The sequence below is a fragment of the Lissotriton helveticus genome, chromosome 2_1 (assembly GCF_964261635.1).
Source record: "Lissotriton helveticus chromosome 2_1, aLisHel1.1, whole genome shotgun sequence".
NCBI lineage: Eukaryota > Metazoa > Chordata > Amphibia > Caudata > Salamandridae > Lissotriton > Lissotriton helveticus.
Window position 1 is genome coordinate 1,785,197,785 of NC_136059.1, and position 24,797 is coordinate 1,785,222,581.

At 42.5% G+C, this 24,797-nt stretch overlaps 1 pseudogene; it reads left to right on the forward strand.

Annotated features, from left to right (window-relative positions):
* The window catches only part of LOC144820320 (far upstream element-binding protein 2-like), a 37,614-nt pseudogene extending 16,065 nt beyond the window's left edge, over positions 1 to 21,549 (forward strand).
* The last annotated feature ends 3,248 nt before the right edge of the window (positions 21,550 to 24,797 follow it).

The following is a 24,797-nucleotide window of genomic DNA, read 5'->3' on the forward strand; positions in this document are numbered from 1 at the left end:
CACTTTCTCCCCGTCTCACAAGACCACATAGCTGTAAATGGTGCTTTAGGCTGTTTGGCAGTATTTTTACTTAAATCTTTAGAACTTCATGTCTCCGGATATACTGATTTGATATTTATCATTTTGGTCTTGATGTATTTTTTACATTCTGCTCTATTTTATTAAATTACGGTGGGATTTTTTTGTGTTGGGTTTTCCCTTTTTTATTGTTTGACTGCATAAGTACTTTACACATTGCCTCTAATTTAATCATGACTGCCTTGTGCCAAGCTTCTGGAGGTAGAGCACAGGTTAATTTGGGGTTTGCTTGTGCCTCACCCTGTCAGGGATTGTGGTTGTTCCTTCAGTAGAGTTTCATCCCTCTCAACCAGTAACCCAATTTCTCACAGCTTGCATCACAACAAACGTTACGCAAACAGGCACAAACCTTTTGGATTTACATTACAACTCAAAATTAGGTTTGCTCTGGAAAGTTACCACAAGGTTACGCAAGGCAGTGCAAAGCCCTGCTTTATGTTACTGTGCATCAACAGGGGGTTCTGTGGGTAATTGATGGGCATTCCCATGCAACCTCCTGTAGTTTTTGGTCCAAAACCCTATCTACTAACAATAGTAGAAAGGGAATTGCACCAACATAAAGCCACTTTGAGGAAGATGTTCAAGTGAGAAATGCTTTTAATTCTTCAATCATTTCTAACTTTGCATTTGTGCTGCACTGTACCACCTACATTTAAAGTGGTAAAAGATTTCAAGTTTATCTAGGCATACTGTTGGAAAGAGTACGTTTTTTGTGCAGAACCTATGCTAGATATGTGTGTATGAGTGGCGCTCTGCAGCATAATTGTGTGCCAGCGCTAGAGAGAGAGCAGGACAGTGCCAAATCTTACTCGTTATGACCCTTTCCTACTCTCTCCCTCCAACAAAATGCAGCACACCAACTTTGGGTGTTGCCAGGCATTCAGTTACATGTTTCTAAATCTGGGCCTCTATATCTGCTCATTGGTGATAGATGGGCAAATTCTCTGTCTATTTTTTTTTATTTCGCTTGTTTCCTTGGGATCACTTAGTTACCTCAGTATTTCAGATCAGGTATACAACTCTTGATCTGCTTCATAAGGGAAACAGAAATGCAAACTGAGCTTTGAAGTGAAAAAAAAACAAATACCCCACTCACAAACCTGTTTCTTTTCTTGTTCAAATAATCATTCTGGGTATGACGGCGGATTTCAAGTTTCACGTGGGTCATACCACCGAGCAGATTTCAAGGTGTGGTTTCCCAGGGAGAGGAAAGTCTGATAGGAGTTTTGGTTCTGAGGGTTCTACTCTCGGTGCCAGAAATCCCTGCTCCTCACTATGGTTATTATGTTCACTTGAAAATAAGATGTTCTTCAATAGCCCAGAATATTAACAGCTAGTCTGAAGAGGGTATCTCTGGATATCATTTTTCAAATTTAATTTCTATGGGGAACTGAAAAGGTGGAAATGGGGGGTGGGTGGCCAGAAGACCTGTCTCCCTACTCTTAAACTTTTTTGCTGAAAATATGCCCTGTACTGCATCATACTTTTGGAGCATCCAGAGGTGAAGGAATCAAAAGGAAACCCACACAGGCTTCTGCAGTATAGATGTTGTGTTTGGGTCAGGGAAAGATATGCCCTATGAATGGAAATCCCACTCCTCAATCCTTTTTTTGTTGCAAAAAGATTCCTGGACAAAAATAAGGTTTCAGGAGGGATGTGAATTGGGGGCTAATCTGCAAAGCCTTCTTTCACATCAGATGTCAAATACAAACAGTGGATTGATATCAGCGGGAGCCAAGCTATGTTTCAAGAGGTGCAACTTCCTATGTCAAATCTTATTTTTGTTTAATAAAAGTGATTCCATATTATTACTGTAAAATTACAGGTAAAATGAGGAGAGAGGGTGTAGGCAAGTGTCTCTTTTTTTGTGTGGTTACTCCTATTTTTTGTAGACTGATGCAGCTGTTTTTTTACTCTGTGTACTGGGACTCTGTTAACCAGGCCACAGTGCATGTGCTCTAACCTCTAAAACAGGACACAATTGGTTATTCTCTGAATTGGCGCATTTGACTCACTTATAAGTCCATAGTCCATGGTACAAATTGTACCCAGGGCCTGTAAGTTAAATATCACTATTAAAGTTAATAATGCATTCATTAACTAGGACCCACCTAGATATTTCTTTCTTGGACTCCTTGCAATATGTATTAAACCCCAATTCACAGATGAAGTTGGATTTTTCCTAAATGTTAAGGAAGTCCTTCTTTTATAAATTAACTTTTTCCATTACTAATGCCTCTAGAGGCTAATTTACAGACCTGCATGAGGTGCAAACACTGCTCCCAGGGTGTGTTTCTCTACCACTGGCAAGGAGTCTATGTGAGCAGTGCCCAGGAACATAATTATTTCAATGTGGGCTGCTCTGTCACAGGCAGATGTCAGATGACACGTGGACAGTCACCTTTCATTGTTCCCCCAATCATGTAGACTCCAATCCTAGTGGAAAGGAAGCAGCCCTCAGCACTAGTTTGAAGTTTGCTCCCTTTTCTGGCCATACCTCTGGGGTGAGCACATAGGCTTTGCACAAGAATAGAAGGATGTCACCATCTTGGATTTGGAGAGAGAATGGCACTGTTGGATTCCATACAGTAGGGCACACATGAACTGCTGCAAAGGTGGGTAGGGTTACTCCTGGGAATATTTTACCTCTTGTTTAGGGAAGGACCAAGAGTCAACCCCGCCCACAGGATAGTGCCAGGCATAAATGTGGGACCTCTAGGCACCCTCTTCAGAATACCGCTGGACCTTTTTTTTTTTTAATTTTATTGACAGAGATTTTCAACCATACAGTGCAGAAATGGCATTAATACAAAATAAGAAAGGTAAATTTACATTCATTGCAACAAACATAAATTCATATGTATTAAAAAGAAAATAATACCTTATCATTTCAGTTGATCCATTCTGCAACCGGTGCCCAGATCTTAGATGCCATTTGTCTCCTCCTCAACACTTTACAAGAAAAAAACTGAGAATTCAAGCCTGTGTATAGCTAACAATCTAGCTCTCCAATTCAAGAAAGTAGGAGCTTCAGAGGACAGCCATTGGGTGTTATACACAACCGAACCTGTGACATAGCTATAAACATAAAAGCTGATACAATTCGCGTATTCCTACCATCTTCATTATTGCAGATATCAAACCCAAATATCACTAATGCTGGGGTCAGAGTGCACCTAATCTTAAGTTTAGTATTGATAAAGCGCTCAATATCATCTAAAAAACTAGTGAGGGAAGGAAAAGAATAAAACATATGAATAGCGTCAGCCACGAAAAGCCCACACCTTGCACAAGAGTCTCCCTTTCTACTATCACATTTTGAAATTTTTGCAGGTGTGTAATATAAATCCAGCATTGCCATATAGCTTGAGTTCTAAGTGTACCCGACACAATGACCTCACTGGCAAATTCTAACACTGGTGTTAAATCAATGCCTGTCTTTCCGAGCTTACCTTCCCATTTGGCACTTTGAGCAGACAAATCGTCAGGAAGAACAGACAATATATACTGATAAAACATTCCTATTTTACTTCTTTTTTGGATCAATTCTATGATAGGCACTTTATCTAACATACCAGGTGTAACCTTCAAATGTTTATAAAAAAAACTTTGAATCTGTAAATATTTGAAAAAATCCTGTGATAACAACTGAAATTTGTCCTATATAACAACAAATAGTAACACTTACCCATCCCCAACCAGATCGCCTAACACCCGCACCCCCTGCATTTGCCATCTAAGCATAGTTTGGTCTTGAAAAATACCAGGCAGAAGTTGAGCGGCTTTAAAAGGACTATATATATTGAGATTTGGAACAACTAATTTCCGCCTTATTTTCTGCCAAATTGTGAATGCGGTGATGACGACCTTGAATCTAGTTATTTTATAGTAACTAGGTTCCAAAACCTCCACCAGAATACCCTTAGCCGCCGCACCCAAACCTATCTCAAAAATAGTTGGACGATTACATATTGGTACCGCAGCTTTTTCTCCGAGTATTAACACTCCCATTAATCGAGCCATCGCTGCCCAGTAATAGAAAACCAAGTTTGGGACAGACCAGCCCCCACGATTACGTGGAAGGCTCATCCACTTAGCTGCCCTACGCGAATGCCTATACCCCCACAGAAACCTATAGCAGACCTTATCTGCCTTAATCAAACTACTTTGAGACAATAATAAAGGGATAGTCCTAAATAAATATAAGAACTTAGGCAGTACTAACATTTTAAGTACACTATATCGTCCATAAAGAAAAAGATGCAGGTGATCAAGTCGCTCTAATTTAGTATTCACCGTGTCTATCGCCGGAAGAACGTTTAATTCCGGAATGGTATCAACTGCGGCAGTTATGCGTACCCCAAATACATGGCTTCTGTGACCATTGGGGCATCTGATAATGGCATATCGGGGGTCTGAACCACCTGTGTTTTAGATACATTTAACTTATACCCCGAAACTACCCCAAATTGCTCAGCTAAATCCTTAAGCGCACTGAATGCAGATGGAACGTCAGATGTTATGACAACTATATCGTCTGCATAAGCTAAAATATTATACATAGTATTGCCTGCTCTTATCAGTACTATACGCTGATTGCACTCTATTTTACTCAAAAATGGGTCAATATACAGGGCAAACAGCAAGGGTGAACAAGGACACCCTTGCCGCGTGCCCCTACTGATGGAGAAAGAGCTAGCCTGTTGACCAGAAATCCGAAGTGCGGCTTTTGGAGAGGAGTACATCGCACAGATCGCCTGTACAAATTCGGTAGGAAATCCCTTCCACTTGAGCACGGCCCACAAGAACCCCCAGGAGACCCTGTTGAACGCCTTCTCGGCGTCCAACAGAATCACCCTGAGGGGAGAAGCCGTGACCTGTGTCCAATCTAATAACGCAATAATACGCCTGACATGGTCCGCAGTATCCCGCCCCAGAATAAATCGTGCTGGTGCAGAGAAACCGAAGGGGTAATTACTTGGGCTAACCTGGCTGCCATAATTTTAAAATACATTTTAGAATCACTATTTACGAGTGAGATCGGTCAAAAAGGTTACGGAAGTAGCTCAGGTTTGCCCTTTTTTTTAAACAAAACTATGATAGTATCTCGCCATGATTCGGGCACTATTCCCCTCTGCGCAGCTCTAAGTACCTCATACAAATCCTGCCGAATCTCCCCTAAGAATGCCTTATAAACATCAAGTGGAACTGCATCAGGGCCACAGACCTTACCATTCGCTAAAGACTTTACCGTGAGCTCCACCTCATCCCATTGAATAGGAGCTATAAAAAATTCACACTGCTCCTGAGACAGCTTAGGAGTATCAATCCCTACAAAGAAGTTCTCCGCTGCTATTTCTATATCCGGACTAAAGGTATCCTCACTATATAAAGTAGTGTAGTAATTCATAAACACTTCAGTAACACCCTCCTGAGTGTCATGTACTATTCCCCTTTGATCTAGAATTTTTATAACCCGACTCTGTATGCTTCGCTGGTGGAGTCACTTGGCAAGAACTCGTCCAGAGTTCTCCCCGAACTCAAATATCTCCGTGAGATATTGTAAATACTTTGTGGCCAGATCCTGTCCGAAGGACTCCAGCAGCCTAGCTTTCAAAATTGCTGCCTCCTGCTGACTAAACTCCATATCATGACCATGCTTGATTTTGGAAGCAAGCTTTCTTTCCGCATCCCTTAACTCTTTTATACGGCTCTTAATCTGCTCTTGCTCTATCTTCCACCTATATGAAGAAATACTTTTGGTCTCCCCCCGTAAACCCGCTTTAAAAGTATCCCAAACTATCTGGTCTGTTGCAGTGTCCCTATTAAAGTTAAAAAATGCAACTAACCATTTCTTAATATGAGCACAGTAAGCCTCTTCTAATAATAATTTCCTTTCAAATGTCCACTCCCTAGGAGGTCTTCTTATTCGTGGCCAAGGACATTCCGCAATCAATGGATCATGATCAGAGAGGATCCGGGGAGGAGAGAAATTAGAAGAGACAGCTGCCACTTGCTCATAAAGAAAAACATAATCTAACCTAACATTTTTATTGTGAGGGACCGAATAATACGTGAAGCCATCATCCGATTTATTTTGCAGGAACCATAAGTCTACAATACCATGTTCTTGAAGTAGAGCCTGAAGTGCTTTAAATACTTTTGGCTTCCTACCCACATAATTTGAGTCCTTCGCAAGATTAAAATCACTTAAAGTATTAATATTCATGTCCCTGCAAAGAAGGAGTGGACTAGGCCAGGCAGCTAATTCGACATTTAAGTGCTTGACCACCTCAGGATCATCTATATTCGAGCCATAAACAGTACACACAGTTAATGATTTACCACCAATTGACAATTCGGCAATGGCCCACCTACCCATTCGATCTTCCAAAACCCTTTTACAGGCCCCCACCCCTCGCTTCATGAGTATGTCCATTCCTCTAATCATTGAGGACTGTTTGTAGCATACTATCACCTCAAAACCCGGGAACTTGAGACACTCCCACCTCCCCCATGGTATATGCGTCTCTTGTATACATAGTATGTCTAACTGCATAATTTGTAAGATTTTAGAAAATAGAGTCCGCTTCTTAGCGTCTTTAAGGCCACATACATTCCACGTGCCTATAGCAAGTTTATCCTACCCCATCTGAGCAACCCAAGATCAGCCTAATTTGTGCCTTTCCCAGCCTTTTCAATATGCAAAAAAATACACATGCATTCATTTGACCAAATTTTACTGCAATTCCGCAATATGTTTCATAAGCCTTCTTAGTCTTATCCCTGCCTCACACCCCCTACACAAACCCCCTCCCTACCCCGACCCCCCCCACGCAGCCCCACCCCCCCTTCAGCACCCCATCCCTTGTGATGGAAAGAGCTGGAGTCTCACTTCCACATGGGTTCCTTCTCCCTGTCACAGCAAACCAAAAGAAAAAAAAGGAAGGAGGACTAAGGGCAAAAGCGCTAATAATAAAAATGGAAACACAAATCCGAACCAAAGATTTAAAAAAAAACATAAAAATTGTTGACCACTCATCCTACCAACGCCTGCCTCTTAACCCCCCCTCTTTACCCTAAGAAAAAAGTTAGTGATCCAAAAGGCGGCTACTCCCCAATGAACCACAGAAAAAGATTTTTTTTTTTTTAATTGTAGAAAGGAATTCCTTTGCCTGAATTTCAGATGAGAAAAATTTTGTTTGCCCTTGCTGAATAACCTTTAACTTTGAGGGGAAAAGCAAAAAAACCTGTGCCCCTTTCGCCTGAAAGGGGGCGATCAGCTGACGGAACTGCCACCTCTGTTCCACTGTCGCCGGACAAAAATCTGGCCGAACAAACAAAATTGCAACCCTTGCCCCGCCTTTTCCTATCCGGCCTTGCTAAATCACATAACTTTTCCCTTGCTAAAAAGTTACTCAGACAAATCAGGATCGCACGGGGTGTATCCCCAGTCTTTTGCCGCTGTTTGAAAGGGAATCTGCTGGACCTTTGAATGTCAGAGAAAGACAGCATCTGCTATTGAGGACTGTGAAGAGCCCTAAAGGGCTAGATCTGCCTTCACACATAGCCAAGACAAAGAATTGGACACCAAGACTAAAATAGCAGGCCTCCTGTTAAGCTGCAGGAGCACAGCAACCTGCAAGAAGCCTTATTCTGAAAATGTTCAACTATACCTACTCTCGGCCCTGCTGGGGTCTTCTCCTGGAGTGAATCTTGACACGAGAGAGCCCTTCCAGAGGACCTCCTGGGAACCTGTGTACTCCTTCTAATATCCCTAAAAACCTGGGACTTAAAAACCTTTTTGCTCCAAAGACTTTAAGAGAACTTGAACAAGCCTGCCAAGATGATCTGACCATGGTGGCTTGCTGCTGGGCATAAGAAAAGAGTTTCCCAGGTTGGAGCTTCTCCGCAAAAGCAAGGTCAATTCAGTGGCACATCACAGAGAAGGTAGCCAGACTCGTAGAGCCCTTTTGTTATTGAGTCTGCTCCCTTGGCTCCCTGGAGAATTCAAAGCTCCGAAAAATAAACTGAGTCCAAAGGTAGAAATCTTGACAGGGTGAAGGCACAGAACGGCCAGCAAAAGGACTTACCTGAGAGTGAAATTTGAATATCTCCTGTTTGGTGTTTTTCCTCACCAAAACCAATGACTTGACAAGGAGCAAATGTAACACCTATCTGACATCATACGTCCTCTCAAATACAGCCTGATGCCTGGCCCCTCTAATGTATATTAACTTCCAGAAAAAGACTAAGGGGCATATTATCAAGAACCTCGTTAAAATTATCGCAGTTCTAGTGGCATGAAACTACCGCTAAAACGGGGATAATGGTCTTGCTAATATGCATTATAGAATTCCAATAGAAGCCCAGGTTGGATGTGCAGGACATCTAAGCTGGGCTTCTATTGGAATTCTATAACGCATATTAGCAAGCCCATTATCGCCGTTTTAGCGGCAGTTTCCTGCCACTAAAACGGTGATAATTTTAACCAGGTTCTTGCTAATATGCCCCTAAGTTCCACAGTAAAACCTCTGACTGGGTCGAACCTGGTTGGTGTACTCATCCTTTCGTCCTTCGTGGTCAGCCTGAAATCATGCTTAGGTCTCAGTCTTCTGCAGCCATTGATTACAATTAACACTTTGCACTTTTTGGTACTATTTTTACTTGAAACTTAAAAAAATCATATTTTTGTTTCTCCTTATTTTTTTTTATTTTAGTGTCATTTTGTTCATTACATTATTCTCCATTTCTATTATTTAGAGTGGATTTTTCTTGTGCTGTGTATTTGACTTTTTAACGGTTTTGGTACTTTTATCGGCTTCTAAAGTTAAGCCTGTCAGTGCTGCGCCATAGCTACCAGGGGTTGAGCACAGGTTAAAAATGTTGAATTCTTTAACTGGATCTAACAAGATAGTGACCTTAATTTTGTGCTGGACTACCTTCCATCCCAACTAATAATTCCCTTTCTCACATAGAGTGAGTAAAACCCCATCTGCTGTGAAAGGGGAGCTCAAAGCAAAATGAGTGAAGGGGTTAAGTGGAGTCACTCATTGTGACGGACACTAATGCTCTTTCTTACTAAGCACAAGTTACTACAGCATCCAGAAGGCCATTTCAAGCTTTCTGAATGTGCCAGATCTCATACGTTTCCCCAACCTTGTCCCCCTTTGGTCAAATGAAGAGCCATCTCTGAATGCTAGGAAAGAACACGTCAGAATGGCACAGGGCAGAACGTCACCGGACCCAAACTCTCTTTCTCAGTGGCACAGCCAGTGAGCTAAGCTGTAAGAATCATCTGAGGAACAGTCAGTCTGACATGTCTGGTGTCTAGTGTAATTTTTGCTCCATTGTGGGGGCCAGAACAGTAGTTTGAGGGCGAAGGGCATTGGTTGCTTTGGACAGCACTTACCATATTTCTGTTTTTCCAGTAAATACCTCCAGCTTCTATTGAGCTTTCAGCTCCCCTGAGGTACCAGATAAGGATGGAAAAGAGAGTTTGTGTGTGTGCTGGTTGTGTTGCAGCCACTACTTTAAATGTCTGGTTTGTTCTACAAGATATTGCTAATTGCGTCTTGTGGTTGCGCCATGATCCCCACTCAGGAATACATTTAGGACAGGTAGTTTTAAAAGCGTAGATTTTGACCTTCTGACTGGTACCTCATTGGTATCTCTCCTGAGGATGAAGCCCACTTTGCAATAGAGCAAAGGCATTTGTTGCAGTCTCCCATCAATATGTCACTGTGCTCCCAATGGGGCCCTTGTGTATTTTAGTATGCCATGACCTTGCGGAATGAAATCAGTATTCAAGACGAGAAGCAAGTTGGTTTTGCTACCTTTCAGAATACCAAATGTCAGGGTGAAGAAGGCCCATTTTAAATGTGAAGGACATCTAACATGGGCTTCAATTGGAATTCCATAGGGCATATTATCAAGCCCATTATTGCCTTTTTAGCAGCAGTTTTCTGCCGCTAAAACTGCAATAATTTTATTGCCTGTCCTGATAATATGCACATCAATATGCAAAAACCCTGTGGCATGGGCGATCAATATATCTCTTTTGTTACTGCAGGAAGGAAGTATCACATCAATTTCTTCTGCTACAGCACCCCTCTTATTATTAATTTATAGGGGTGTTTCCAGTGTGTTGCCCTTTATTTTTTTTAAAAATTCAAGACAAAAAAACCTTTTCTATAAGTATCAAATGACAGTCAAAAGGAACGATGCACACTATCGATGTCTGCAAAGATAGTCAACAGTACATCAAAAAGTGAGAAAAATGTGTGAAGGACAAAAATGACCCCTCACGGGCGCACCACCTTCGAGGTAACTGGCAGGTACTCACCAGATTGGGCCACCTTTCTCATCTTAGGCAGTCATTTTTGTTGTCACAGAAAAGAAAAGAAAAAAGAAAAGTGTCCAAAACAAGAAAAAGAATGTGTAAGTGCAATGGAGCGACAGACGATCTCACTCCATTAGTGACAAAAAGTGCTTAAAATCAACAGGCACACCACTCTCACAACTTTATTCTTAATTACTGGGTGTGTTCTAATAATATGCCCCACAGTGTTTCAAACATGGATGGGATGTGATTTGTACTTAAGGGTTAAAGCAATATCATTCACCAATAGCCTTTCAGCCAAGACTTTGTGTCAGCCTAGTTTATTGTGCTCCTCTATACAGTAAATGACAGTTATATCAAGGACTAAAAGAGACAATGGATACGTGTTAAAGTGAATAAAGGAGGTCTTCTGTGATGTTAGCAAAATCAACTCAGTACCATGAGCTGACCTAAAGCCCATTTGGCCGTCATGCAGTAGGTTGTGACCTCTAATGAAAAGCAAGTAGTGATGAGGGTATGCATGAGCATCATAGATACGCTACTATTAGTCGTTCCTCCCTCAGTCTGTACATACATCATTTTGGTTATGGATCAGCTCATTCACACTCTCCATGCCTGCAGACATGCTAGTTTTGCTTCTCTTGTTTCACCCGCCTCTTCATCGGCTTAGACCCCTAGCGGACTCTGAACCAGTTTATCCAATCTTCTCTAAATCTGTTTAGACATGTTGATGACTTTGGAGTATCAAATTCCCTATTTTTCAGTTTGCATGTTTTTCGGGGTATACTGGGAGCACTACATTATATCTTTCTGTGGTGTACAAGTTGCATTTTTAGCATCTCACTCACCCACTCTCCCATAGTTTTCATAGTCCTTATGGGTGTTCTGTATCACTTCATCCATATCACTTTCAGTCTGCCTAGACCATACCAGCCCTGCATTACCTCATTATAGTGCATATGAATTTGGACACATGTATAATAAACCCCTTTGTTATTCAGGAATTACATTACTGCTAAGGAGCAACACATTCCCTACTCATGTATAAAGTTGGCACAGCTATGGCTGCGCAGTGATATGACATTTGTTTAACTGCACCATGACAAAAAAACAGGACTTGTATTACTTCTTTTTATGCTTGCTTTATCGCAAAGGGTGTTTATTTCAGGATTTCAAGAAAGGATAAAGTTATCCACCTTAGCCTGCTTCTTTGGTGAGTTTGTGTATCATTGTAGGTCGCACTATTAGCTGTGCCCAGGCCAATTCAAACGTTTTCATGTTAGTTGACAGTGCATTGGAAGGAGCCCACCTCTCACTCCTCAATAAAGGCTACCTTTTTTTGCATGGAATTGTTTTGCAATCATTGCCTTTCCATGAGTGCAAGACGATCCATAGATCAAAATGTTGCTCCCATACAATGAATTCATCAACTATTTGAACTTCACAAACATGCAAGAGGGCCAGACATCAAATGGAAAAATATATTGTTTATTTGATAATCACTTCCTTTCTCTGTGACACACTTTTCATCTCATAGGTATCCCCAATGACAGAAGATAGAACACAGGTGACAGTATTAAGCCTTACAAATGTGCATGGAATGCGTGTATAGCAGGGACAGAATACATGTAGCCCTGACGAAGGGCCCAGACCCCGATGGGCTCTCAGTGTGGGCCGAAAAATGTTGGCTTGAATATACTAGGGTTATTTGAACCAATCTAATTTAAAAAAAAACTAAGTATGCCCCGGGTACCCTACCAATAAAGAAATTCTTTACGTATTTTAGATTCTCTATTTTCATCTGGATCCCTGCTTATTGAGCAAGAATCTATCTAAAAATGTAAATCTTTTTGGTTGAGTCCGCCCTGGTGATGCCACCCTACAATGGTGTGGATAGGCACCAATGATGAAGCATGTCACAATAAAGTGAGTGAGGCACCTCTTTCAATATCTTTGGATATCCAGGCTGACACAGGAAGCAGTATCCTTTCTGGACCCTACCCGTCTACCTCAATTATTTCTTTCCTTTATCTTATTTTGCCCAGTTGCCTTATTATGTGAAAGCAGTTAACGAGGGAGAATGCCACTGGGCAACTTTATCTCGCTCTACTGATTGTGAAAATAGAACATCAGGGTAATCAAACAATATGTAAAATAGAATTGCAGAGAATTACAATTCCAGCATTTAGATTCTGGTATAAAATCAGTTTGGGCAAGGTCAGTGGTGTCCAGGATGATCCAGCGGGCTACCAACCTGCGGACATATATCACTATATATATTAATCTGGGCCCATAAACACACTCACTCATATTGGCTGGTGAACACCGCTGGGGATCAAGTTTATAGGGCTAAAATTGTAAGTTCATTTGCTTATAAATTCTCTAATCTATTACTGATTCGAAGTCCTTTCTATAACTAAGGATCCATTTTAGTTGATTAGGATTTAATGAGTATAACATAAGTTCATTTAACTGATTTTCTCATTGAATAACCATAGACTTGGGTAAGGTTTAAATATTTATCTATTAATATTAAGAGCAAAACAAATTACAATGTTAACTCCATCTTTCAAAAGAAGTAGACCAGTCTATCCAAATTAAAATATGATTTCACAACAACTAGTACCATAGGAAAAAGAGGATAGAGAGAGAAAGCACATTGACACAATACACAGAATTATATTTACCTGAGATGGTGCGAACATCAGGACCCTCTGGCCACGAGTAAATGGGCCCTCTAGAAAGTTCAAGTGACAGGTACTTCAGGACAGGAACGATGACCTGTTCTGGATTATTTGCCCGCGTCTCACCCCTCTCTGATCTTAACTTCCTCCTCGATTCTATTACCTTCTCGATTCTTCCTCGCTCTTCTTCTAGTTCTAATTTTGCTTTTGGAAATTCTCAGTCTGCTTCTTCAGGTATTCGATTAGCATTTGGACAGCATCTCTATCTCCCAGCGTTCTGGCTGTGACTGCTCTGTCTAATCTAACTAACTACCCTAATTATATTTTCTAATGGCATGGACCACCCCTAAATGTTTCAACCTGCTGAAACTCTTATTTTTGATTGGACGAGCTGAGTGGATGATCATCACACCATGCTAAGTTTTAATACTTTTCTTAAGTTCCATTTTTTCAAGTTCCCGCCCATTAATTTGTTCTCCCAAGCTTTATTTCCCACCCATATTCACACATTTCACCAATAACAATGTATACATTTGACAGTTGACCATTGATTCTTCAGGATGTTCAGCTGCTTCCCAGGACATGTGTGGAGAATGTCCTTGGACGAGTCCCAAGACTTGAGCTCACTGCTCCGGAGTTGCCCCTTCTACGCATTCGGGCAAACCCACGTGGGTGTCAGACTTTAGCATCGTTCAGAGGCCCAAATACGAACTAATAGAAAGGTCAAAAGAGAAAGTATTAAATTCAATATAAAATGATTTCACTGTATACCACCTATCTCTACTCTAATCCCATATACTTATAAAAAACTATTTATGCATTAGCACTTGGTATATAACTGGGTTTAGTTTCAGCAAAGCAGATGCTTAACACATGCATTTCCAAGCGGCCATATTAGATGCTATTGGGCAGAAGCAGAATTTTCTCACCAAGCGTTAAGATGTCATGCAGCTGACGCAAGAGCAGTTAATTTTCCCGCATTAGCAGCCATCTTTGAATATACTCGGGTTACTTGTTAGTAAAACACATAGGCAAGCTTCCCCTTTTCTAGAAATATATGGAATGTTGTGCAAATTAGTATTACAGACATTATTAATACTTCATTACGGGGTTATATGAGAAGATTGTGTCCAAGCAAGTCCCTTTTACATGAGTCCTTGCTCCATCAAGGACAATCAGTTTTATCTTTTGTTGAGATGTGATTTACAGGGACAAAAGAAACTGTGAATCAGCCTCTTAATTAAATTAATAGTTTAATTTTTTTGTCATTCTGAAACAGGATAACTTCCTCATGGAATTAATATACACTGGGCAGTTTCAAACACAGAAAACCTTTCTATGCCTTTTAATGCTCTTGCCATTTATAGTTTTCCAAATGTGCTTTTGTTTGCCAGATATGCCATTAAGTCTAAAAACAGTAAGAAATTTAATATAAACCGCGTGCTCTTACTGTGGTTTTGCACTAGAATGACACATTTTGTTCTGGAAAACAGAGCAAAACAGTTCTTGCTTTTTGCACCTCGCATTGTTTACTGTTCTCTCACCAGATCATAGCTGGGAGCCGGAGCCCTGTAATGAACATCATGGTGGTCAAAGAGTGTGACGCTCAATCTGAAGGTTTTCTTTCTCCTCTGTCTTCTACTGATGACAACTGCAAAAGGTGCTGCCTGTGTTGCAAAATAATGATCCCATATTTGTTTTCTAACCAAGGGGCATCTTATCAAGAACGACGTTAAAATTATCGCCGCTTTGGCGTCAGGAGAGTGCCACTAAAGTGGCGATAATGGGCTTGATAATATGCCCTGGAGAATTCCAATAGAAGCCCATGTTCACACCGGAACATGGGCTTTTATGGTAATTCACAAGGGCATATTATCAAGCCCATTATCGCAGCTTTAGCGTCAGTTTCCTGCCGCTAAAGCGGCGATAATTTTAACGCCGATTCTTAATAATATGCCCCTAAGTAACTGTTGAGCTCGTTAATTTTTTGAGCATTTGTGAACTTGCTCAAACTTTTTCATCTTCTTTAAGTAGCATACGCGATTTTGTACACTTTGTGGTCTAGATTTACAAAGACGCAATACACCTAGGGTGGCAACCTAAGTTGCTTCTCTGCATTGCAGAGAGATCTTTATGGCCTGTTCTCTTCCTAGCACTAATGCACAATCAGGCTGCCTAACGCCATGCACGTATCTTTGTACTATAGAGCAAAGGTGTCTGCATCATGTCTAGCATCAGTTTTGTACTGGTAGGATACCCTTCCAGTTCAGAATACTATGCCTAGACAAACTTGAAAACCTTTCCCACTATCAAATGCGTGCTGTGCAGTTCAGAACACATACAGTCCGAAACGTTTTGATGGATAAAAGCATTTTTTAAGCAAATACCAATGTCAAAACTGTATTAAATTGTGGTGCAAAACCCTGTCTACAATTTTTAGCCTTTTTTTACCAACAAAAGAGAGCCTCTTTATGTGTGTTCCTAAGGAGACAATGTGTCCAAGTTATGAAAAACACAGTGATTAAACCTAAAAAATGGGTGGTCAAAAAACTAACAGGACAAAGAAAAAAGAAAAGAAAAGAAAAAACTATTTTCTAAAAGAACCCTCACTCACCCTAGTGGTGACATGCTTCATCATAGGGCTCGTCACAGGGGAGACCAAGTATCCCCCTGTGTGCTTCAACGCCTGCGATTGCAGCGGAGCTGGTATGTCAACTGTGATATGTGAAAAAACAGTGAATGAGTGGTGACATTAAAAGATCACAACAGGACCGCAACAACTTTATTCAAAGGTCCAATTGTTCAAATTAAAATAGTGAGATCACTACAGGGTTGAAATTAAAGCACTGGTGATCTAGTGTAAGTGGTCGACATGTTCCTGCTGTGTTATGCTATCTTAGCTCAGCTTTCTTCAGGACCATAAAATTGTGATAGAAAAATACGTCCTCCGGGGCTCCACCCACGCTAAGGAGTGCCCACACAGTTAGGACGATAAAGAGGAAAAGTTACACTTTCTAACTTCCCTCGATTAACTCGCGGTTTTACCCGCACTCGGTGATCCTGCACTTTGACTGGATACCATTCTGTCAGAAGAGCAAGCGTGCCCCATAGACGCTCAGTTTGGCTTATTCTTCACGTCCCTTTATAATTTCAAAGGGAACGCCTCGCCACTGTGAACCTAATTTCAGTCCCGCTGGCGTCCGGATGTATAATTTTAAGCCGAAAGGGGTTTGCATCCAAAATGAGAAGTGGTTGAGTGGCAATGCCCTTGTACCATCCGTGGGATTCCTCTTTTATGCAAAGTAACAAAAAGCAACACATAGCGCTACTTTTCGTTACTTTCAGGCTACTTTCCAGCGCAAATATAATATTTTGCACTGGTTTGCAACACTTTTGCGATTAAACCTGCCAAAAAATGTTAGTAAATCTTCTCCATAGTGTCAGTGGTACTTTGCGTGACTCAGGGTCACATTAGTACGTTGATTTTGAAAGCGCATGCCACTGGTTCAACCTCAAACCCGCACCCCTCTCAAATACATTAACACGATTCTGGCACAGACCATTGGTACGCTTTTTTGCAGCTTTCAGGTTCAGACCATTGCTACGCTTTTTTGCACCGTTCAAATTTCGATAAAAAAAAACTACTCTGCATTGCAAAATAGAAAGTTGCACCCAACTGCTTTGCCTCACGTTGTGCGAGCACTCGTGCTAACATTTTGGAATACGACCAAATAAACTTTTTTTGTGGTATTCAAACTGCGCACAGCTCTAAGTGACTGTCGTAGAGGCTCTAAAGTTCAACTTCATTTATCTCAATAATTTCATGTCAGCGCCAATCTTCACGCATTGTGTACCCTCTGACAGGCAGGAATGCGTGAGAAAGGATAAAGTGACTCCTTGAAATAGACGAATGCATATGAGGAAGAACGTTAGAAAATAAATGTTGCAGTATTCTAAAGCTAATATAGTTCCAGAAGGCTTATTTTAAAAATGATAACTTCTGAGTGTACAGAGAGGCTCTGATTCCCTGCTTGACACGTGGATGATGGGTTAGTCGCAGAAGCAGAAAGCTGCCTCATTGCCCTTCAGAGTTGCCACGCTGCAAGGCCCGTGTTTCCTTTGGGACAATACAGTAAGTGAGACAAATGTTCGTCATTAATTGGCAAAAGAAGACTCAGACTTCTAAAAGCTTTCGAATTTCCCTAGTGAGCACAAGCGAGGTCAGTGCTATATCGGTAGACACAAGGTAGATTTCCTTTAAAAAGCTGAGCATGTGCTGCACGTTCATAGCAGCAGTCCTTTATCAAACAACAGCAAGGCAGTACGTGAGCAAAAAGTCTAAAGTACGTTGCTGGAGGCAGATGTAAGCATGTTAAATATCAAAATAAATGTATATAGTTTGCAAATCGTATGTCAAAACAAAAAAGCATGGTGTACTGAACTTGACATATAAATTGTTAATTTGCTACTAAAGAGGAACATAAAAAGTTCATGTTTGTTGCCATGTACAATATGGGACTTGGTAAATAAACAGAAAACTCATAAGTAGTGAGATATGCATTAGATAAATCCGAAAAGCTTAATATAAATGTTTAGATTTTTCGGCATTTGTACTGTGTTTAGGGGAGTAAAATTACCCTGTGTATAAGATGAATATTGTTATTGTTTTATACTGAATCCTGCATGGTTATAGTGGCTACATTGAAAGCAGTAGACTGTTTCCAAAGCCGAGGGCCCTATTCACAAAGATACATTAACATGTATAGATTGACTCTTGTATGGATTTATTCTTACACCTTGAAGTAACTTTACAACTTTTGGCAATTCACCATTTCCGAATATAAAGTTACTCTAAAGTTTTCACTTATATATCCCCACCCCTTGAAACCAAGGAATGGAGCCATATGTCCAAGTGTATATTTATTACTAGTAACTTTTCACATGTACGCAGAGTGCTCTGCCACCTGGGAGGAGATCTCTATATGGTAAAGTATAGGTTAATGTAAAAAAAAACATTAAACCTAAAAACAAGTAGTATATTTTAATGTTAAATATTAATGTAAAATAATGTATTGTATTTCCTAAAATGTATACCAAACCCATCCACCCAACTCTGTCAACTGATCTGGGGGAAGACTATGCAGCCTTTGGTAAGCATTAACCGGCGGTCAGTCAAGTGGCCCGTCATAATGGACCAAGTTTAGCCCCTCACCAATATATATAATGTTTTTATGAACTTTCAACTTCCTATTTGGAGTCAGGCCCAGAATATATACAGATAACACAAATCCACCAGAGATTGGTGGAGAACATAAAACTCTATCTAACTAAACCCCAGATAGGAACAGGTAATCATAGGGCCATAGCACAGCCGTCGAATCCTTGGTTTGACAAATAATGTGCATTGGCCAAGCAACGGCTTATCAGGGCTCTAAAGCCTAAAAATATAAATGAGATCAGATGTGAAAGAACAGAATGTAGAAAAACCCAGAAGGTAGTCTTTAGAAACTGGGAAGATGCTAGTTGGGAAGATCTTATAATAGCTTCAAAAACCGTGGGTCAATCCATGTTTTGGAGAATAATTGCCCATGGCAGTAAGCTAAACAAGACGGCTTCTGAAAATATATCAGACCCTGGTACATTGCAGAGATACTTTGCTGACCTATATGCTACCCCAAATGAGCCAGACACAGATCCTTTAAATGCTACTGAGGGGCTACTGATATTAGCACAAACAACGCTCTTACAGTTTAATATTGAAGACACCACACTTGCTATAACTGCTACTAAGTCATCAAAGGCGGCTGGACCTGATAAGATACCAGGGGACTTATTAAAACATGCCCTGGAAGTGTGGGTTCCATGCATAAATTTAGTATGTAATGCAGCAGTCAGGGGACAGCCCATTCCAGAAGCCTGGAAGGGTGCAGAGATAGTTCCCATTTATAAAAAAGATAGTAGGGATGATCAGTGGCGTAGGAAAACTTGAGGGGGCCCCCCTGCAAGTTACATGAAGGGGCCCCCATGATGCAGACCACAATGCCAGAGGGGGGTACCTGGGCCTCAGGGGACCCCCCCCCCGCACCGCGGAGACTGCGGGGGCTATTCTTACGCTACTTACCCATAGGGGATCTGTATCTGGGTATGATAATCTGATGTGACACACCTCAAATAAACCAGCTTCCCCAGTAGAATGGGTATGTAACAGTAGAAGACACATTAAAGAAAGGTCCTAAAACAGCAAAAAAAAGCAAAATGCAGGATGCTTCTTTGAATGCCAACCTATGCCAGTACCTTCAAACTTTCTCAGAATTTCACAAAAGGGTAAAATTACTAGTTGATCCCCTTTCACAAAGCACGCGATGCACTTGTAGTGTATTCAGGTCATTGTTTTCAGCGTTAATTGATGTGATAAAAGAAAATGCTAATAATTGCTTAGGTTTTAAATAGAACATTAAAGGTGGAAAACTGCATTCCTATTGACATGGAGTGACCTTACAAAAATGTATCGAAGGCCTAAGCCATTTTTAAACAAGCAGTATGCGAGGCCGTCTGTAAGAGCGCTATAAGACTTAACCAGGCTCAGGGGTACAGCTAATATTGGTGCAGTGAACTAGTGCCGAGAGGCGTGATGGGCCCACTGCACTGTAGTATGGCTGCATTTGACTACTCAACCTGTAAGCAGGAGGATGGTTTTCCTTACTTGCATTAGGGCCGTATACACCCTTGCTACGCACTGACCACCTGTGTCATTTATGCAGCAGCTTGAATGGAATCTCCTGGCAGTTGCTTATCTATTTTCTTAATTGAGTCAAGTCTTGGTATGCAGGACATTCAAAGATCCCAGACTCGGCAGCTGATGAACATCATGTTTTAACAAGACTGATTAATTATATCTGGCTTTTAAAATGAAAGCTAGAAAAATAAATCTGAGGTGTATAATTATTCATTTTAAAGCATTTAATTGTCGACGTGTTTTACAAACAAAAAACATAAAACAGCTGGTCATACAGAGCGTGCTTGTTAGCACTTAGGGGCCCATTAGGATGGCGGGCGGACTTTGTCCGCAAGCCATCCCGACATAAAACGGGACTGCCCGCCATAAGGGCGGCGGTCCCGTGGGGGCAATTAGGATGCGCCCGCCACACTGGCGGTTACCGAAATGAGTGCGGTTCAAGGGGAGGAGGCGGCGGCGGAGGTGGTGGAGGAATAGATGGCCCGGTGCCTAGGCATTCAGTTGATGTGGTTATTGGCCGTAGTGGTGAAATGATTAAGAAAATACAGAACAATGCAGGAGTGCGCATACAGTTCCAACAAGATTATGGTACTGGCCCTGAGAAGATAGCACACATAATGGGTCCGCCAGATAGGTATGACCATGCCGCACACATCATTAATGACCTTTTACAGAGCCTTTGGACTGGGCCACCTGGTCCCCAAGGTCCAGGGATGCCCCCTGGTGGTTGAGGTAGAGGACGAGGCCAAGGTAGCTGGGGGCCCCCTGGAGGGGAGATGACTTTCGCCATTCCTACGCACAAGTGTGACCTAGTCATTGGGAGAGGTGGAGAGAATGTTAAAGCTATAAATCAGCAAACGGGGGTGTTTGTGGAGCTCTCACGGCAGCCCCCACCCATTGGTGACCTCAACTTTAAGCTTTTCATCATCTAAGTGCACCCCAACAAATTGACCGCACTAAGAAGCTTATTGAGGAGAAGATTGAGGCACCCCTCTGCCCTCTTAAACCTGGAGGACCTGGAGGTCCTGATCCAGCAGGTCCTATTGGCCCCTTTAACCCAGGCCCCTACAATCCAGGGCCGCCTGGGCCTTCTCCTCAGGCCTCGCATGCAGCTGTAAGTCCACCTCAGGGCGCAGCAATTGTTTACAACCCTGACGCTGCCACCACACCAATATCCTCCTCAAGGCTGGGGAAGCACATAGCCACAATGGGGACAGCCTCCAGCTCCTCATGACCCAGGCAAACCAACGGATCCAAATGCAGCTTGGGCAGCGTACTAAACCCACTATTACCCACAGCCTCCAGCACCATTGCCAGGCCAGCCACCTGCTGTTGTGGCAGCACCACTCGCTCAGGGAGAACCCCCAAAGCAGTTTCGAACTGGACAATCTGATTACACCAAAACTTGGGAAGAATACTACAAGAAAATAGGACAGCAGCAGGGTCAGCCAGATCCACAGCCCGCAGGCCAGCAGGACTACACAAAAGCGTGGGAGGAATACTATAAGAAACAAGCGGCAGCTCAAGCAGCAATAGTGGTCCCTGCTCCAGCAGCAGCAGCACCAGCAGCGGCGCCACCAGGTGCTCAGCCAGACTACAGTGCGGCGTGGGCAGAATACTGTTGGCAACAAGCGACCTACTGTGAACAAGCACCGGGTGCCCCTGTTGCACATCCCTCTCCCACACAACAGGGACAACAGGCTCAGTGACTTGAATACGACTCCCCATCTGTGACAGTCATGAGGTTTTGGAGAGCACGGTCGCTGCTGCAGAGAAGTCCTGGGGTGGGATGGGAGCAGTCCGAAAAGGTGATATCTAGAGATTTTTTTTTTTTTTTACATTTTAGGAACCCTGGTTACTCTTTTGACGTCTAAAATCTGGATCCCCCCCTTCATGTTGAGCCAGTTGTAGAAGATAGAAAGACCCTCACAAAACATCAAAAGTCAGCCCTTTTCTGAAACTTGGACAGTTTCAGGTTAATACTGCATTTTTTTGTTTTTTTTGTTTTTAAAATAAACTTTAAACAAACTCTACTTTTAGTTAGAGTTGGAACATTCCGTGGACAAGGTATCTGGAAAGAACAAATCCTCTTGATGCCCTTACTCCATCCCACAACACCATTTTCCACTGCTTGGACTGGTCTGGTCTGTCTTGTTTAAACGTCTGTTGAAGACGAGATTAAAGACGAAAACAATTGTATGCTCAAATTTTTACTTTTTACTGCTCGTTTTTAACTTCATAATAAACGATAACAAAATATTTCCCCTTGGGGTTTTCCTGGCTGGTGTCTCTGTATTGGCGCCCCAGGGTGGGAGGGGCAATTGCTGGATTGCATCCCTCTGCCCTGGTGCTCTGGAGGGGCTGTTGTCAACTGGTATGTCCTTGGTATTTCTAAGGACCATTGTAAATTGTCATGTCATGGAGGCCATTGTGGCACAGCTTCTTTGTCTTTTTTTTTTTTTTAAATAGTTGTCGATAAAAGTCATTGTGTTTTTTTTGTTAAATTAAATGCTGCTTTTGTTTAAGAAAAGAAAAAAGAAAAAGAAGGACATTTTCCGAGTATAAGGCTATGCTATCTTCGTGATCCTCACTCCATCTCCATCTGCGTAGCTGAGCTTAGTTACAGATGAGCTGCGCTAGTGGTTCAAATGGCAGTGCGAAGAGGAGTGGAGGCAGCCGTGTCTAGGGCCTTGTCTGATGGGGAAGGCATGGTAGAGAACACTGTTGATCTAGGCTTGTGCCGTGGAATTGGAGTAAAGGATCTGAACCATTCCACAAAAGCGGGGTCCGACTCCGGCATGTATCAGCACCAACCGTAGGTACCCCATATCAAACACCATTTAAAACTCGATAAGAAACAAGGCTAAGTCAGGAGGCAGGAGACGGCGGTGGGCCAGTGCCACATGAAGGCGCTGAAGGCAATGTATTGTGCTATGGGCGGGCATAAAGCCACATTGGTCTTGATTTATCAGTAAGTTGCGGACCTGTTTTAGACGGGTGGCCACAAGTTTGACAAAGATCTTAAATTCCCCATTGATGAGGGATATTGGATGGTTCTCAGCACATGCTGTAGAAGGAGGATGTGTTTTTGCGATCACCATGATAATTGCAATTTCTGGAGGAAAGTAACCTTTCTGTCCTACCTCCTTATACAGGCCAGGAGTTGAGGGGTCAGGATATCACAAAATGTTGTACAGTACTCTGAAGGGAAACAGTCGGGGCAGGAAGATGTATGGGAGCCACCTCAGACAAGGCAGCGCCGATCTCCTCGGCTGTGAAAGGCTTGTCCAGCATTCAGGCTATAGGTCTGGGAAAGTCGAGAGAGAGGTATATTGTTAAAGAACGGGAGGGGGAGTCTGTGTGTCCTCTGGGGAAGCTCTGTATAAGCGATCATAAAAGTGGGGGAATGCTTGTGTTATCCCAGGGAAGGCATGGAAAACATTGCCCTCTTCATCAGTGATTTCAGGCACAATTCTGGTTGCCTGTAGAGGGGAGGCAAGCCCGTACAAGAGCTCCCTGTTTTCATCCCCCCACCTGTAGACTCTGACCGCTGTGGCATGCCAAAATTGTTTAGAAGTTTCTAGGGACTTAAGACGTATTTCTTCATACAAGAGACCCAGTTGCTGCGAGGTGTCACCACACGGGTCTGTAGCAACCTTTTTTTCCAAGGGGAGGGCATGGGCCTCTAGCTGAGTGATGTGAATGTCGCAGGTGCATTCCTGCACACAAATGTGCCCACTAACAAACGCCCTGATGGTCGCCTTACTGGTGACCCAGAGGGAGCCAACTGCGGCAACTGAGCCTTCATACTGTGGAAGTATGCTTGGAGTTCAACGACAAGTGCCTGAACTAAGGATTTGTATTTAAGATACCATGCATTGAGTCACCACATGGGACATACACCATTCCTGGGGAGCTGAGGTGGAGAGGAGCATGGTCCGATATACTCAGGGAGAGAATCTGAGCTTGAGAGATGGCTCAACAATCAAGAGCGAGCATAAAGACAAGGTCAATAAGTGAGTGGGTGTGATGTATGGCTCAGATGTGTGTGTATTGATGGCACTGTGGGTTCCATATCCTCAATGTGTCACAGAAGCCAAGGGTGGTGGCCCAATCCGAGAGATGACAAGCTACTGAGTGTCTAGATACAGTGGGCGGCCCAGTGTTGTCAGCCTCCGGGTAAGGAACCGCATTGAAGTCACCACCTATTAAGGTTACATCTTGTGGGAGGATCTTGAAAAGATCATGTAGAAAGATGCTGAGGGCCACTGGGGGAGCATAAACACGCACCAGGTATTAAGGTTACATCTTGTGGGAGGATCTTGAAAAGATCATGTAGAACGATGCTGAGGGCCACTGGGGGAGCATAAACACGCACCAATGGTCAAGCCTTCAATTATTCTGGTGAGTGCAAGGAAGCTGCCCTGTGAGTCTCTAACATCGCGGGAGAGTGACAGGGGGAAGGTGCACCGCAGCAGGATAGTCACCAGTAACCTGAGTGAAAGAACCTGTCATAGTCTTTGTGCACCAAAAATGGGGCAGTGGTTACAGATGAGGTGATTCTCTTGGAGTAGTAGGACCTCAGTGAGGTGTGGGTGAGCAAAGTTGAGGACAGTGGTAGTTTCACCGGATCTGGAGACCATTAACATTCCAGGACAACATTTTAAAGGGTGCCATAGAGGGTGTAGAGGTGTTTGTAAGCAGTCAGGAATAGGGAGAGTAAGTCTCCCCATAGCATCTGGGGGTTGAAGTGTGCACCTTTAGTGCATGGTAGGGAGCCATGCCTCAGTTAGTGCGGCATGAGGTATATTTTATATGTGGGTTTGAGTCAAGTTAACACAAAAAACAAACAAATCGGAACTAACAACAAAATGAACATTGCCTTTGTACTGAATCCCCAAACCCCAACACCCTCCATGCCCCCATACTTCCACAGAGTGAGCATCAGTCGCCCTGA